This window comes from Meriones unguiculatus, chromosome 19, assembly GCF_030254825.1.
Source record: "Meriones unguiculatus strain TT.TT164.6M chromosome 19, Bangor_MerUng_6.1, whole genome shotgun sequence".
NCBI lineage: Eukaryota > Metazoa > Chordata > Mammalia > Rodentia > Muridae > Meriones > Meriones unguiculatus.
This window is the reverse complement of record NC_083366.1, coordinates 58,268,576-58,283,525: the sequence shown is the minus strand read 5'-3', so window position 1 is coordinate 58,283,525 and position 14,950 is coordinate 58,268,576. Positions and strand designations below refer to the sequence as shown.

Here is a 14,950-nt window from a genome sequence, read left to right as displayed (position 1 = left end):
TCCACTCAAACGAGGCCCCTCAGTAACAAGCTCCTCTTTTCTTTAGACCCCATAGGAAGAGTACCTAGGCTGTGACCTGGGGCCCCTGAGTACTGTCAGACATGTGGCCACTGTCGATCTTCACAGGACTTTCTTTTCTACTCTGCACTCCTGCTTTGCTCCCACAGAGGTCAGTTTACCACTCTTGCACATCTATGGGGCCCTTTGACTTCACGTCTTTGGAACAGAACCTAAGAATCAGAAACACCTGGTCCAGTTCCTGGCCACTCTAACAGTTTTGGTTTCACAATTTTGCTGGTCTCTAGAATGCATCATGCAAAGTCTCAGTACTGTCCTCTCTCTGCATCCTTGGGTCTCCAATTTTAAACTTTCATTTTTAGTGAAAGACCCCTTTCCCCCAGTTGTGTGTGTGTTTGTGTGTGTGTGTGTATGTGTTGTTTGTGAAGCATGGGAGCTTTCAGGAATGTCCAACCAATTTGAATTTGCATTCCACATCATTTAAAAAATGTATTTCTTAGCCAAGCATGGTGGCACATGCTTGTAATCCAACTCTTGGGGGCATGAGGCAAATAAATCGTGAGCTTAAGTGAGACCTTGCTCCAAAACCAAACCATATTAAAGCACCTTTCTGAATTCTAGGAGGCTCAGGATAGACAGAATGTTAATGATGGGACAGGCCTGCTCATTCACAAGTGGAAAAGTCCTGTTCATATGGGAGAAGGAAGAAAGGAAATGAACGGAAAAATGAGGCTGGGCATGGTGGCGCAAGCTGGTCCTCTCAGCACTCAGAAGGCAGACACGGGAGGATTAGGACTTCATGATCATCTTGGCTATGTAATGAATTTGAGGCTGGACTGGTCTACATGGGATTCGCCATTAAACCCAAACCAACCAGAACAAAACAAAAAAGAAAACATGAAGAGTATTTTGGAAGATTTCAGATAGACCTCATTCATGAATAAAATATAAGTGACATGTATAAGGATATTAAAACAAAACCTATTACTTTGTCTGCCCACTTTAAAGATGAATAAAAACAAAAACAGGAAATGTAAAGAATTCCAGATCTATTCAGTTTATCTAATGGACCAAGAGGTTCCTTGAGAGTGGAGATGACTGTTCTTCATGTTTCTGCCACAGGACTGTTAATTAGCCTGCAGACTCCCTTCCTTCCCTTTTCATTTCCTCATGCTGTGGTCACATCAAATATAACACTGCCTGTCACACACACACTTACTCTCTCCCTGTGCGCTTTAGCCCTTGAGGCCAGATGGAACGGCAGACCGGAGCAGTCACCCCGGGGAGAGGCAAGGGAAAACTTGGGCAGATTCCATTAACAGCCCAGTGCCTGTGACTGTCACATCCCTCATAAGAAGAGCCGGCAGTGCCAACTCCTGAAGTGTGACAAATACACACCTCCTTCCCAGTGATGGTGTCACATTCCCCTTCAGTCAGAGCAGCCATCTCCTCTCCTCAGCAAAGTGATGAGTGGTACTCCTGTGCTGACCTGACATGTCCTCAACAGAGGTCACTGAGCGGCCGAGGGAAGGTGCCAATCAGAATCCCACACATAGCAGACAGGAAGGTAGGACCATTCCACCCTGAAGCCTCCCCAGCTGCCACCATCCACAGGAGAGACACGTATATGGAGTCAGAGCTTGTGAGCTACGGAGCCGAAGGAGACTATCCTTTGGGTCTAATTTATCTGGCTCAGACGTGTGTGCGTGCATGTGTGTCACCTGAGTACAAGGTGCATTGTTAAAACATTTTCCGTCACGCAGGAAATGCAGACCGTTTCTATCTCCCCTCTGTTTTATGTGTTTCCTCATTGCTGGCTATGATTTAAAATTGGCCACAGCTGTTGCTTCATACCCATGGGCCACCCAGTTTATGTATCACCTGTCGAGAGGCTAGAGCTTTGGGGTCAGGTCCATCTTGTACTCAGGGAGTCATGATTTAGTATTGGAATTTTACTCACAAAATCTGTGTGGCAAGGCTGGTGCCTATTCTTGTAAGGACCACACACCTCTGCTAAACTGGACCCACCTTCTCCATCCATCTTCATACTTGTACTTCCAAGCTGGCTGGTACATGGTTCTTGAAGTAGCTTTTCTAAATACTCAGGCAATAAATCAAAACGGAAAACAACAACAACAAAAAAAACTGGACTCAATTCCTCCCAGCATTTCTGTGCTCCATTGTGTTTCGCAGATCAATCTGGACTGGTAAGTTAAGATGAATGGGATAGTTTTAATGACTAGAGAGAAAGGGACACAAAGAAAATTCATGCGCATGTGGCAACAATAGCATTCTCTCCTTTGCTGCTGGTCTTTTAAGTGGATTCATTTCTTAAATGGATCCAGTATGAACACTGAGATCACGGCCAGCTTCTCTTGATGTCTTCAGTTTACATCCTGATGGTGTTACCTCTCTCTACCTCAAAGGGCCAGATGCTTCAGGCGTTGTAGACCACGTGGTCTCCAGCGCACCTGCTCCATCTGCTGACACAGGCAGAATGGATTGAGATGCGGTTGTGTTCCGGTAAAGATTTATTGACAAAGGCAGTATGGAGGAATGAGTCTGGCACGTGGGCTGTCGTTCGTGAGCTCCCATGTCAAAGGGTGACATGGAAGCCTGGAAAGTGTCTCTGTGAAGCCTAGGCTATGGAGAAGAACCACAAAAAAACAAAACAACAACAACAACAACAACAACAAAACAGCTGCTGGTGTGGTGGCACATACCTTTAATCTCAGCACTCGGGGAGGCAGAGGCAGGTGGATCTCTGTGAGTTCGAGGCCAGTCTGGTCTACAGAGCGAGTCCAGGACAGCCAAAGCTACATAGAACTCCCCCACCCCCAAACAAAAACCACCACAGCCTACTTAATGCCAATTATTTTGGTTCCCTCGTACAAAGTGAGGTGGATTATTGGTTAGTAGTGACGGAAGCAGTTTCTAAGCCTCACCAAAAAGGTGTCCTCTGCTGGGTCCTTCACACTGGATTGAGAAGGCTGAGCATGACCAGCAGGTGACAAGGGCCAGCAGTATCCTAAGCCTTCCCCAATCCTAGGTGACCACACATGATGACAAGCCTGGTTTGTCTTCCTCTCTGGCATCACCCATGAAGAGAACATCTGCCTCTCACATGCTAGCTTTTCTTGTTGCGCACACTGAAAACTTTTACATTCACATGCTCTGTGCTGAGTGTCATCTTCCACAGTGTGATGTCCAGTCTTTGGTTCCTTGCTTGCACGCTGGCCCCTGGGAGATTAGCCTACCTGGTGGCTCGGCTATAGGGGTGTGGTTGCAGCTGTGAGCTCCTCCACGAGGGGCAGTGAATGGCTGGGTTATGGCTGGTTGCTGTGTCTGCTAACTGATCTTCCAATGACGACTTAGCTCTTGGAGCTTTAGGACTTTGCTACTGACCAGATGAAGGTGATGGTGAAACACACAAAAGTCATCAGGTTTTCTTCTTAGGTCAAGTGTGTTTCTCTGACAGGGCATTTGAAAACTGTATATAGGTGAAAAGTTTAATGTTCAGAGGTGTTTCACAGAGTCTTACAAACAGCTCAGTCCTGCATTATTCACAAATTCAATAATTACTCATTGACTGCATGGTGCAAACTTACACTTCAGTTAATGTCTAAGGCAATCTAAATCTTAAAAAAAAAGACTTATTTTTGTGTGTGGGTGTGTGATAATATGTGATGTGTGTGTATGTTTATATATGTGTATGTATGTGAGTATGTTTGTGTATGTTTATGTGTGTGCTATATGTATGAGTGTGATTATGTTTATGTGCGTGTATGTATGCATGTGTGCAAGTGTGTATGTTTGTGTGAATGTGTATATTTATGTGTGTGTGAATGTGTACCACAAGAGTGCCAGTGCCCAAGATGGCCAGAAGAGGATGTTGTTGCTTGTGATTTGGAATTCTAGGTGGACCTGAGCCAAATGATGTGGATGCTGGAAACTGAACTCAGGCCCTCTGAAGGTGCCCTAATCATTAAGCTGTGTCTCTAGCCCAGCTTTATATAAATATAAAAGCTGGGTTGGAGAATACATACATGTATATATGTATATATACATGTATGTATGTAGTGTTGGTTTGTTTTGACTTCAGCAAACAGGCTTATTGTATTTTTGCTCAGATGAAGCTATACACATCCGCAGTTCCCTTCTGGGGACTAGCTGAGCACAGCCCAGCACACAGCCCCGAACCAGTGCTGTGTGATGGGAAGCAGAGCTCACAGGCAATGAATGGCTCCTGACGGCGCTGTTGATTAAGGACTGTGAACTAAGAAAGCAAGTGGAGCCAGAACAGTGGCAGGTGATTCTGAGCGCTGCTGCCAGGATGGGCTGTCCTGGCTGGGTGGGATTTCAAGCCAACCTGCCACGCAGTTTCCATTAAGCAAGGGCAGGGCACTAACCAGGCTTCTCGAGAAACAATGCACAGGTGGCAGATTCACGGGTTCAGTCAAAGCGGGGGTGGGCAGTGTCTCACAATGTCACCGTGGCACATTCCAAGATGCAAGGGACTGTCTTGGCATTCTCTACGAGGGAACTTGATGACTTACAACATGAAGACAGGCAAAGCCAGGATGATTAGAGCAGACAAAGGAAGGGCAGAATTCACGGGAGGCAAGCCTCTTTTCACTATCCTGATTACCTGTCAATGCCCACAAAATATCTGCCTGCCCAGCTCCTTTCAAAGGAGCTACAGGGCCTTTGCATTTTGAAAAACTGTTGTTTTAATGATTCAATGGGCACAGATCATCAAATTTTCATGATCACATTTCCTAAAATAGAAGTGTGCTCACTTAGATTTCAAAGGATTTGCTTTCTGGAATCATGGGGAGAGCAATTTCCCATCATTTTAATCTTTGGATGCCTTTCTATTTCTCTTGTTGATAGTTTTTTTTTTTTTCCTAAACATTGCTATTTAGTTTGGCATATATACTGTGGAGGTTATTATAAAAATCCTGGCATTCTAAGAGGAGTGAAATGAATATAATGAAGACAGATAAAATGAATTGCTCCTATTATCATTCTGTGTGAGATTTGGGTCTTTTGCCAGGGAACAAAAATGTAAAGGGATACACAAGAAACAACTTAAGTGCCAAATTTCAGTTGTATCCAATTCTGTAATTTAAACAGTCAGGGCTATGTGCAAGCTCTGTGATTGGAGCAGGGAAAGCTCACATCCCATTAAACTCAAAGCCAGATTTGGTGAGTGAGGGAGAAAGAAAGGGCACTATATACCCAGCAAGTGACTATGGGGACAAGAAATGCTCTCCCCCAAACTCCAGAAAGAATTCTGTTTATTTATTTATTTATTTTATTTTTATTTTTTTGATACAAAGTTTCCCTATGTAGCCTTGGTCATCCTGGAGCTTGCTATGTAGACCAGGCTGGCCTCAGAGACCAGCTTAAAGGCATGTACCAGGAATTTTCAATAAAAATGAATGTTTAGTTGTCACTCATCCTTTTGGAGACAATGTCACTAGAATGGGCCAAGTCAAATGAAGGTACCAGCTGAAGACTCTTTTGTCATGTGTACTAGCAAATAACTGGCCAGTAAGAAGCACATGCCCCTCTCTCCCCTTCACACTCCGTGTGTGTGTGTGTGTGTGTGTGTGTGTGTGTGTGTGTGTGTGTGTGTGTTATGTAAGCATTCTACCACTGGGATACATGTCTAGCGTCCTTCCCCGCCCTCCTGGGGGATATTAATTTACATTTGATAGAGTCTAGGGACTTGGTTTTAAGCCCTTGTTCACAGACTATCACTACTGTGTGAACGTGGTCAGAAGCGTGGTCTATACGAGCTTTGGTTTCATCTGTAAAATGAAGGGTATCAGACACAGTCGCAGGCATTAGTTTAAGAACGCTATCATCCTAGAAGGTACTGGAAAAGCCGCTATGAAGAAATTGCAGCTGGCTACAATGTTGAGGCACAACCTCACAGAGGCAAAGTTTCCAGAATGAGCTGATCTGGGTGGGGCTTTGTGGCACACCTCAGTATCTACTAAGCCACAGATGCCTCGGAGGGAAACTCTGCTCAACAGAAAAACAAAAGGCAACTGCCGATTTTCTCCTAACAGACAGATAGGTCAGAAAACATGGAGACTCTGGATTGCAGAGGTGCTTTTCTTCACCATGGATTTTGTCTACGCTCTGTTAGCTCACTTTCCTCACATACAAAGCGAGAGTTCTGGGTCAGCCTTCTTGCTGAGGAGCACGAGTAGAGGAGGCACTGGTTGGAATGTATTGTACCGGCAGCAAAAGGTTTTCAAACCACACATCTCCAGGACCCAGAGCCCCGTGAGTTGTTGCTGCACGTGGTCAGGGTGACCCCGCTTTTATTTAGCCGAGCAGCTGACGGGTCAGAGCTTTCCTTTCTATATGCCAGAGTGAAGAATAGCTAGGAAAGATCACTGGGGATAGCTCAACAAGGTTTAGGAGAAAATCGTCTGGAGAACTAACCAGGGCCTGTACTGGGCTTGGGCTAGCCTTGGAAGATTCCTGTTAACTCCAGAAAAGCCCTTTAAAAAAAGTGACTAGAAAAGCAGCTCAGAGGAGTCTATGAATCCATTTACTCTGCAGTCAAATGTCCTTGTGTCCCCCTCAACCTGTGCACCTCTAGTTTGAAGTAGGCTGGAATAGTTAGGGAATAGTAACTAGGGAAGTAGGAACTTTAATGACTGGTTAGTAACTAAGAAGAAGTCATGAAATTGAAAAACAGAAGACCCATACTCTACAGGGACAGCCCCTTTCTTCTGGGAAAAAAAAAAAACCACCCTTGTAATCTTAAAACACAGCTCAATCTGTTCTCACTGGCCCAAGACAGCTCTTGTGACCCCCCCCCCCCCAACACTTACTACATCACTGAAAAATGCACAGCTTCTGAGGCAGCTGCGGGGCACAGATGCAGGGCCCAAGTGCTTGATAGAGATATGGCTTTGTTCCCCACCATCCTGGGGGTGGCTTGCAGACCAACTCCCCTCCTCCTGAGACACAGACACACAGACACAGACACTCACACAAGCATCCGTGTGCATATGCACTTAGACACACAGGCAGTTAAGACTCCATCGTACTGATAGCCACCAGTTCAGTCTTTACCCTGTGCTTCTCAGTAAGAAGCTGTGGTGAGAAGGAAAAAGATTGCAAACATCCCTCCTTGGCTTTGAGGTGTTCAGCCACCATGGGTCCTGGGACAGGAGTCAGTCAGCTCTCCATGACAGAACTTCTGTGGGCTGGTTGGTTTTTGTCAACTTGATACAAACCAGAGTTACTAGGGAAGTAGGAACTGTGATTAAGAAATTGCCTTCGTTAGATTGGACCCTGGGCATGTCTGTGGGGGGGCATTTTCTTAATAAATGATTAAGGTGGGAAGAACCAGTCTGCTGTGGGTGGTGGCACTCCTGGGTAAGTATCCTGGGTTCTAGAAGAAAGCAGGCTGGGCAAGCCATGAGGAGCACGCCAGTAAGCAGCACTCCATCGTGGTCTCTGCTTCAGTTCCTGCCTCTATGTCCCTGCCTCGAGTTCTTACCCCGGCTTCCATAGACAGTACATTGTTATACCTGGTGGTGTAAGATGAAATAAACTCTTTCCAAGTTTTATTTGGATCAGTGCTTTATCACAACAATGGAAAGAAAACTAAAATAATACTCAAATGAATGCCTATCCCCCCTGCCCTCTCCCATAGTGCCTTGCTCACACCTTCATTTAGGGCTGTTTTTTTTCCCCTTTTCATTAAACAACAATAATAAGAAACCAGTGGGCACATGGCTGTAGCCCAAGGAGATGCGAGCATCCTTCAGTGGATGTCAGCTTTCTGGAGGAGTCTCTACTTTGTGCTGTGAGTTCATGAAAGATGTGGATGATCTAAAACAGTCCCCGCTCCTCAAAGGATTGCTGTGTATAGTTTTAAAAGATTTGTTTATTTTTATTTTAGGCGTTTGAGTGTTTTGCCTGAATGACTGTATGTGGCCTGGCATGCAGTGCCCACGGAGGCCAGAAGAGGGACTGGGATCATGGATGGTTGTGAATTGTCATGTGGGTGCTGGGAACTGAATCCTGGCCCTCTGTAAGAGTAGCTCATGCTCTTCACCACCAAGCCATCTCTCCAGGCTTATAGCCCTCTGTTTTTAATGCAAATTTGCCACAGCAAAACACTGCACTCACCGAAGGTTCATCCCGGTGTGCTCCCCTCCCAAAAGTCAGCTTAGTGACTGGCCTGTCCTCTTTCATAAGGGGTCTCTGAACTCATGGACAATGTCTACCCAGTGCAAGCCAGTCCCCCTCAGGCTGTGTGAGTCTAATGACAGGCATACCACTGCTCCCTTCCCATTCCTCTCTTGTTCCTCAAAGCACGTCCACTTCCCCACCACCTACATGACCAAAATAACCATGACAACAGCATGATGATAATGACAATGGTGAAGAAGGTGCAAAAATGCAGGTTCCAGGTCTATAGGGAATTAAGAGTCTATTGCTCTTCCTTCTTCCTCCCAAGCGGGATCCATAGCGATGTTGTGCCCATAGACACTAAGCAAGTTCAGGCTGAACAGAATTCATACAACCTCTGATTGGTATTCCTATTTTTAGAAAGCGTTTCTGCAGCAGAAGAAATTATGTGGCCTGGGGTGATGCCAGCTCACACCCAGCCTTCGTCCTTAGGCCCCAGGGGACATGTTATTTGCTGCTCTGCGGGTAGGTGCTGGAGTGTCAGCCTCCAAGCATCAATCTTACCAAACAATAAACACTATGAATGTTGCATTAGAAGTTGGGATTGTTTTATTTTATTGCCTGGGCTACGAGCATAAAAAATGAGTTTCAATTTTTTTTTTTTCTCTGCTGAATACTGCCTTATGAGTTAAAGGCACACCACCCTCAGTACATATTATTTTATATGTTGTTTATTGTGATTATTGTGATGCTATGGCAGACTGTTTAGAGAACAAGGATGCCTTTCAGTGGGATATTATTCAATCTTAAGTAGGAGAGAGAGATATGGTGAGGTTTCATGGGGAGCTCAAACAACTATTTTCCCTGGTTTGCCAGGCCCTTTGCAAACACAAAGATGGGTCACTCTTCAGGTCCTGAATTTGAGCCTAATGATGCGGAGAGCAGAGAGAAATGGACATTTTAAAGCAGGAGCTGCCAGGCGCAGTGTCATACGCCTGTAATCCCAGCACTCAGGGAAGCCCAGGCAGGCGGATTATCTGTGAGTTGGAAGCCAGCTAGTCTACAAAGTGAGCCCAGGATAGACAAGACTACACAGAGAAACCCTGTATAAAAATAATAATAACAACAACAAAAAAGCAGGGAGCTACATCTGGCCCAGCCCTTGGTGCTGGATGCTGGTTTCCATGGCTTCAGCAGAGCTTTAAGCAGCTTTACCACAAGCTCCTAATTCCTAGGCTGGTGAGTGGTAAGGATCAGAGAGCCATGCGGCTCTGTCAAGCAACATCTTTATCTAACCCATATTCCTCTAGCTGACACCTGTCACTGTTCCGAGAACTGCCTGGCTAATTCCCCGAAGCACGGCAAGTGAGAAACTATCTTGTTTTAGGGAATGCGGAGTGACATTCTCGGGATCCTTTTTAACAAGAACATACATTCGGGCCAGGCTCTGTCAACTCTGAGTTGCTACAGATGCACACATGAACATGCTTGAGCTTGCATTCCCGGCACACCGGCTGGTCCTGTGTAGCTACCTCATCCACATGGTAGTGCATTCAGAGGCCTCATGGATGCTCTGCAAATAGGATAGATTATGGCTGTCACATCCAAGATTGAAACTATGTGGTCCAGGGCTGAGATGGGGGCCTTGGGCTAAGTTCAGCCTACAAATGTAGCATTTGGTATGTAGATAGTCCTGGTTTGGATAACTGTCTCTCACTGCCCATGTGCTAAAGACTTGGTACCCACCCAGTGCTGTTACTAAAACTACCAAGAGGTAGTGGTTCTTCTGAGAGGGGGGGGTCACAGTGGGAGGTCCTCAGGTAATTGGGGGTATGCCTTTAAGGGAACTGTGGGATGATTCGTTCATCTGCTTCATGGCTTCCATGAGGGGAGAATCTTTGCTTTTTCATGTGTGCTGCCATGATGGGCTGCCTGCCTCAGAACTAAAAGCTCCAGGGCCAATTGATCACAGTTTGAAAACTCTAAACCTGTGAGTTAAATCTTTTTTTTCTTCCAATTGATTGTCTCAGGTATTTTTTAAAACAGAAATGGAAAACTGACTAAAACCTGGAATTTTTATTTTAGTAGTTCTTTTTTTTTTTCAGAAGAGACAACAGAAATGGTCTTTCATTTCTTCAAAACAACAGGAGGCTTCATTTCAGCAGTGATGGCTCCTTAATGTAAGGGGTTTTTCATCTCACCCTAGCCCCCAAGTCTCCCCGTTAACAAGCCTGTAACTTCCTGGTTCACATCTATACAATACCTCTCTGTCCTCACTTGCACTTGAGGTCACGGTCCCTCTTCAAGAGTCATGTTCTGCTTCCCTGAGTATCCCTGGAATGAATTCCAAATTCTTCCAACTTGTATGTTAAAGCCTTAACCCTCAGAACCTTTGAGAATAGAGCTAGGGTCTTTATAGAGGGAACCAGTTGCAAATGAGGCTGTTTACTGGGTACTAGTCTATTACCACTGCTGTCCTTTTACAGATGAGAATTCACTCAGGGAGAAGGCCAGGTTAAACTGAGGGCAGAGCTGGGTGTGAAAACGAAGTCAAGGCACTGCCTAACATTTCCAGCAAGCCAGTGGATGTGGTGCTGGGGCTGGGGAGGGGTGAGTACCTTAGCCTACAGAGCCACAGGCCTGCCCCTCCCTGCAGTCAGCATGAGGAAGGAGTCAGCCTGACAATATCTTGCTTTCAGACTGCCAGTCTCCAGAGCTGTGGGACAATGTGCTTCTACTGTGTAAACTACCCAACCGGCCGACACTTTGTCACAGCATCTCCAGCAACCAAATGCTCCAGAGGGCTTAAATTGAGCCAGCATCTTCCTTGGAGCCCGGGGAGGAAAAAATAGGTAAAAGTCTCAAATAACACGGGCCATGTTCAGTGCAGGGAAAGGATCTCACAAGGAGAAAGTCCTTTCCCAATCTCAACCCCTACCCTCTTCTTAGCGCTTCTAACAGGGCTATGGCCAGGTGCCAGTGTAGCCTCTGTCTGCCATGGCTCTGGTGGGTGCTGAAAAATAACTTCTGGTCAACCATAATGGCAAAGAGCCTGACAGTTGGATCTCTGAATGGGAGGTGGTATTTTAGTTGCTAAAATTACATTTGTGTGTGTGTGTGTGTGTGTGTGTGTGTGTGTGTGTATTGGGAGCATGCCATGGTGTGTACGAGGAGACCAGAAGGCTCTTTGTGGGAGACAGCTCTCTCTTTCCACAGTGTGGGTCCTCAGGATTGAACTCAGGCTGTTCAAATATGGTGACAATTGCCTTCAGGTTCCGAGCCATCTCCCTGGCCTGGAGGTGGTATTTTAACAGATAAAAGAGTGGCAGCTGCTTTAGCCCTCATCTACTGCCATGCTGGATGTGGAGCGGAGGGTCCCATGGCTACTGTGAGGCACCCTTGGCTATTTGTTTCTTCATAGGCCTTTCTTCCTATCTGATCCAAATGGCCCAGAGGCCCATGGCAGAGGCCAAGCCTGTGGATCCCTGTTGGCAAAGGTGGAATTCTGGATGTCCTCCAGGGGCCTGAGGGCAGTGGGTTTTTGTGACCACTGTCAGGTCATGCTTTAGTGTTTTAGTTCCTTTGTCCCTGACAACCCCCCTTGTATCAGTCCTGAACTGCTACACAGTCACTTCACCAATAAATCAGCACACCAAAGTAGAAACAGAAGGGAAGAAACATGCTGTCCAATTCTCAGGAGGTCACTCTGACAGGACACCCTACTGATGAACTTTGAAAAGCAGGGCTCCACATCTCATTGTTTTTGATGTGTTAAATTAGATTGGAAATTAAAAAAATTGAGTCATGTGGATGGAATATCATGTAGGGGAGGAGATGAAGGAAAAGCTTCGTTCCTGAAGGAAACTAGACCTCTAACATTCTGGAGTCAAGGTGATCGCTTCTTAGGGCTCATTCTAAGCTCCCTAGAAGATACTCAGAGAGACTGCACCATGGTCTCCATATTTTTCTTGACTAGGGGCAACTGGAGAGAATAGCATTGTTCACATGGCTTGGACAAGTGACCCTTAGTCCATTAGTAAGAATCTCAGCATGTTCCCAACATATACTGTTATCTATCTATCTATCTATCTATCTATCTATCTATCTATCTACTATCTATCCATCTATCTATTATCACCTTTCTAGACAGGGTCCAGTGTAGTGTGGGTTGGCTTTGAACTTCCTCTGTAGTCAAGGATGACTTTGAACTTCTGTTCCTCCTATCTCCCTGCCTCCATCTCCTAAGAGCTGGGATTCCAAGTGTGGGCCACTATGCATGGCTGCATGCCCCTCATTTATGGCTAATATATAATAGGGACTACTGCATGGATGTGCCAAGAACATTATAATGAAGTCTAAATAGGGAAATTAAAAAGAAGGAAATAACTGAAAGAGAAGTTCTCCTCCTGTCCCACGCCTCAGGGGGCAGATTTGCTTACTCCTATGCTTGTTGCGCTATTCTGGAATCCCGAGCGGCAATGCGTAACCTCTTGTTCCTATTCCCATCTCTAACCAGAGAATTCCATGCTTCTCCTGCCTTGGATGACTGAATAAGAGTCAGGAATGCCTGCTCCAAAGCATCCGCAAGGCAATGCTAACAGAAATTGCACTGAGACAAGACACCTTATAGAAGCAACCAAGAGGAGGAAGGGTTTCGCTGGGTCCCACTTAGAGGCAGAGGAGTATGGCTGAGGTTATGGCCCAGTGGCCACATCCGTGGCACTCGCCCTCTCTCAATGGAGCGGGATGCAAACAGCTCTAGCTGGAGGAAGCTATGACCCTCAACACCCCGTTCCTCTCCTCTAGGCCCTGCCTACTCTAAGGCTTCTGCAACCTCCACCCCTACAAACAGCACCACCACCTGGAAACCAAACGTTCAAGCACTTAAACCTATATAGGAGATACTTCACATTCACACCCTAACTGAAGAACAATAATTAATTATTTAGGTAGAGATCCTACTTTCATGCTGGAAGGGTCTGTAGAAATTGACTCACTATGCCTCACTCCCACTCTCGGATTATTCTTGGATTGCTGCACCTTTCCCCGCCTTAAGCTATTAAAGCCATCAGGCTAAGTAAAGCTGTCTTTCTTGCTCACTCCGTGAGGACCGCAGACTCAGCTGGAGGGTTTCAAAGTGCTTATGGTTTCCAGTATGCTTCTGCTGTCTGTCACACAGAATGCCACAGGCCGCCAAGCTGCCAGACAGACCTCCACATTCTTACTTCACCTTTTGTAATAACCAAGCTTGCAGAGTGTATGTATGCAGGGATCAGAATTTTACCCTGGGAGGTTTGCGGGGGATGAGGGAGCACCAATGAAGACTGAGAACCAGCGCCTGAAGCTAGGCTTCTTGTCCTGGAACAGCTTGGCGAATCTCCAGCCCAGACTTTCTGCCTTAGTTTCAAGATCAGTGACTGGCTCTGGAAGTAGAGCTGGGCTCTCATTCTTAAGAGGACAGTCTCTAAAACTCTCTCTGTGTGAATCTGTGTCTACAAGGATGACTATGCAATGCGAATGTGGCCTCTCCATCTGAGTTATGAAACACTGGACAACCCTGATGTTCCTCCTTTGGGTTCAGGCTGTGTAACCTGTCTACAGCTGCCCAAGGTCTTGTCACAGAATGAAGTGCCTTGGACATCATCAGCACCACTGTTCCCACTCCTATCTCCCTCCTTGGTTGGTCTGTCCCTCTAGCCAGCATAGAAGATGGCTGAGGAGAGACAATCACCATGGCGGGTCTTCAGTGGCTCTTATGGCTTCCCAGCAGAATTTATGTATTGGTAAAGAAGAAGGGTTGTTAGAGGAAGGATGCCTTGGACAAAGGTTTGAACATAGAACTTTTCCAAACGTGGACAGCTGTGTTTCTTCCTCTTCTGAGTTTAGCCATGGCTGCTACAGCATTATGGTGGGTGGGGATTTAGTTGGGTGTTCAGCATGAGAGGCTGGGAGAATTCTCTCTTTGGGAAGAATGCTAGAGAAAAAAAATGTTCTTTCCCACTTATCAGTCTAAACCAGGGTAACAGAACTTCTTCTGCACTTCTCATTTCTTCCTGTCCTTATTTCTCACTTTCATTCTTCCTGATTCTTTCACCACCATGTTACATTAGGCAATCAGGTATGAGAAGTCTTTCACTGAGCCTCTGCATACTGCATGCTCTATCTGTCCTATAGCAAATTCTGGGGAATGGGAGTAAAAGAAAAAACATTTATAACAAAAGATATCCACATGCACGGGTGGATTTGAACTCTTGGAAGGACCAGGGCCAAGCATCTGCTCCTTTCCTTTTCCCCAGGCCTGCTGCCACCTAAGGATGGTCTCATTTGAACTACGTTTATACTGGAACACTCTTGGAGTCAGTTCAGAGCCATGCACTCCCACTCCCTTCCCCCAGATCTGGTTATATGTTGCCTGAGCGAGTAGGTCTAGGGATGCCCAGGTCATTGTCACTGTCCAACAAGACAGTAAGTGGGCATTGCCGCCACTCTAAGCATGAGGAATTGTGTGTGTGTGTGTGTGTGTGTGTGTGTGCACTTTGAGCAGCTGTTGAAGGAAGAAGACATGGGTTGTGCTTTCTGGAAAGCTGTAACTGTCACTGGCTGAACTAGATAGCCATTCTGTGGCCACGCCACTGCAATTCAATGAGGTATACAGAGATGATGATACACACATACAAACATACAGAGTAAGAGCAAGTGCATGGGACAATGTACATATGTGTGCGCTGATATTTTTGCTTACATTTGAAGACTATGTTACACA

At 45.9% G+C, this 14,950-nt stretch overlaps 1 protein-coding gene across 10 annotated transcripts in view; it reads right to left on the bottom strand.

Annotated features, from left to right (window-relative positions):
- The window catches only part of Phactr1 (phosphatase and actin regulator 1), a 439,140-nt gene that overhangs the window by 28,000 nt on the left and 396,190 nt on the right, over nt 1–14,950 (bottom strand). The gene's annotated exons all lie outside the window — the stretch shown is intronic.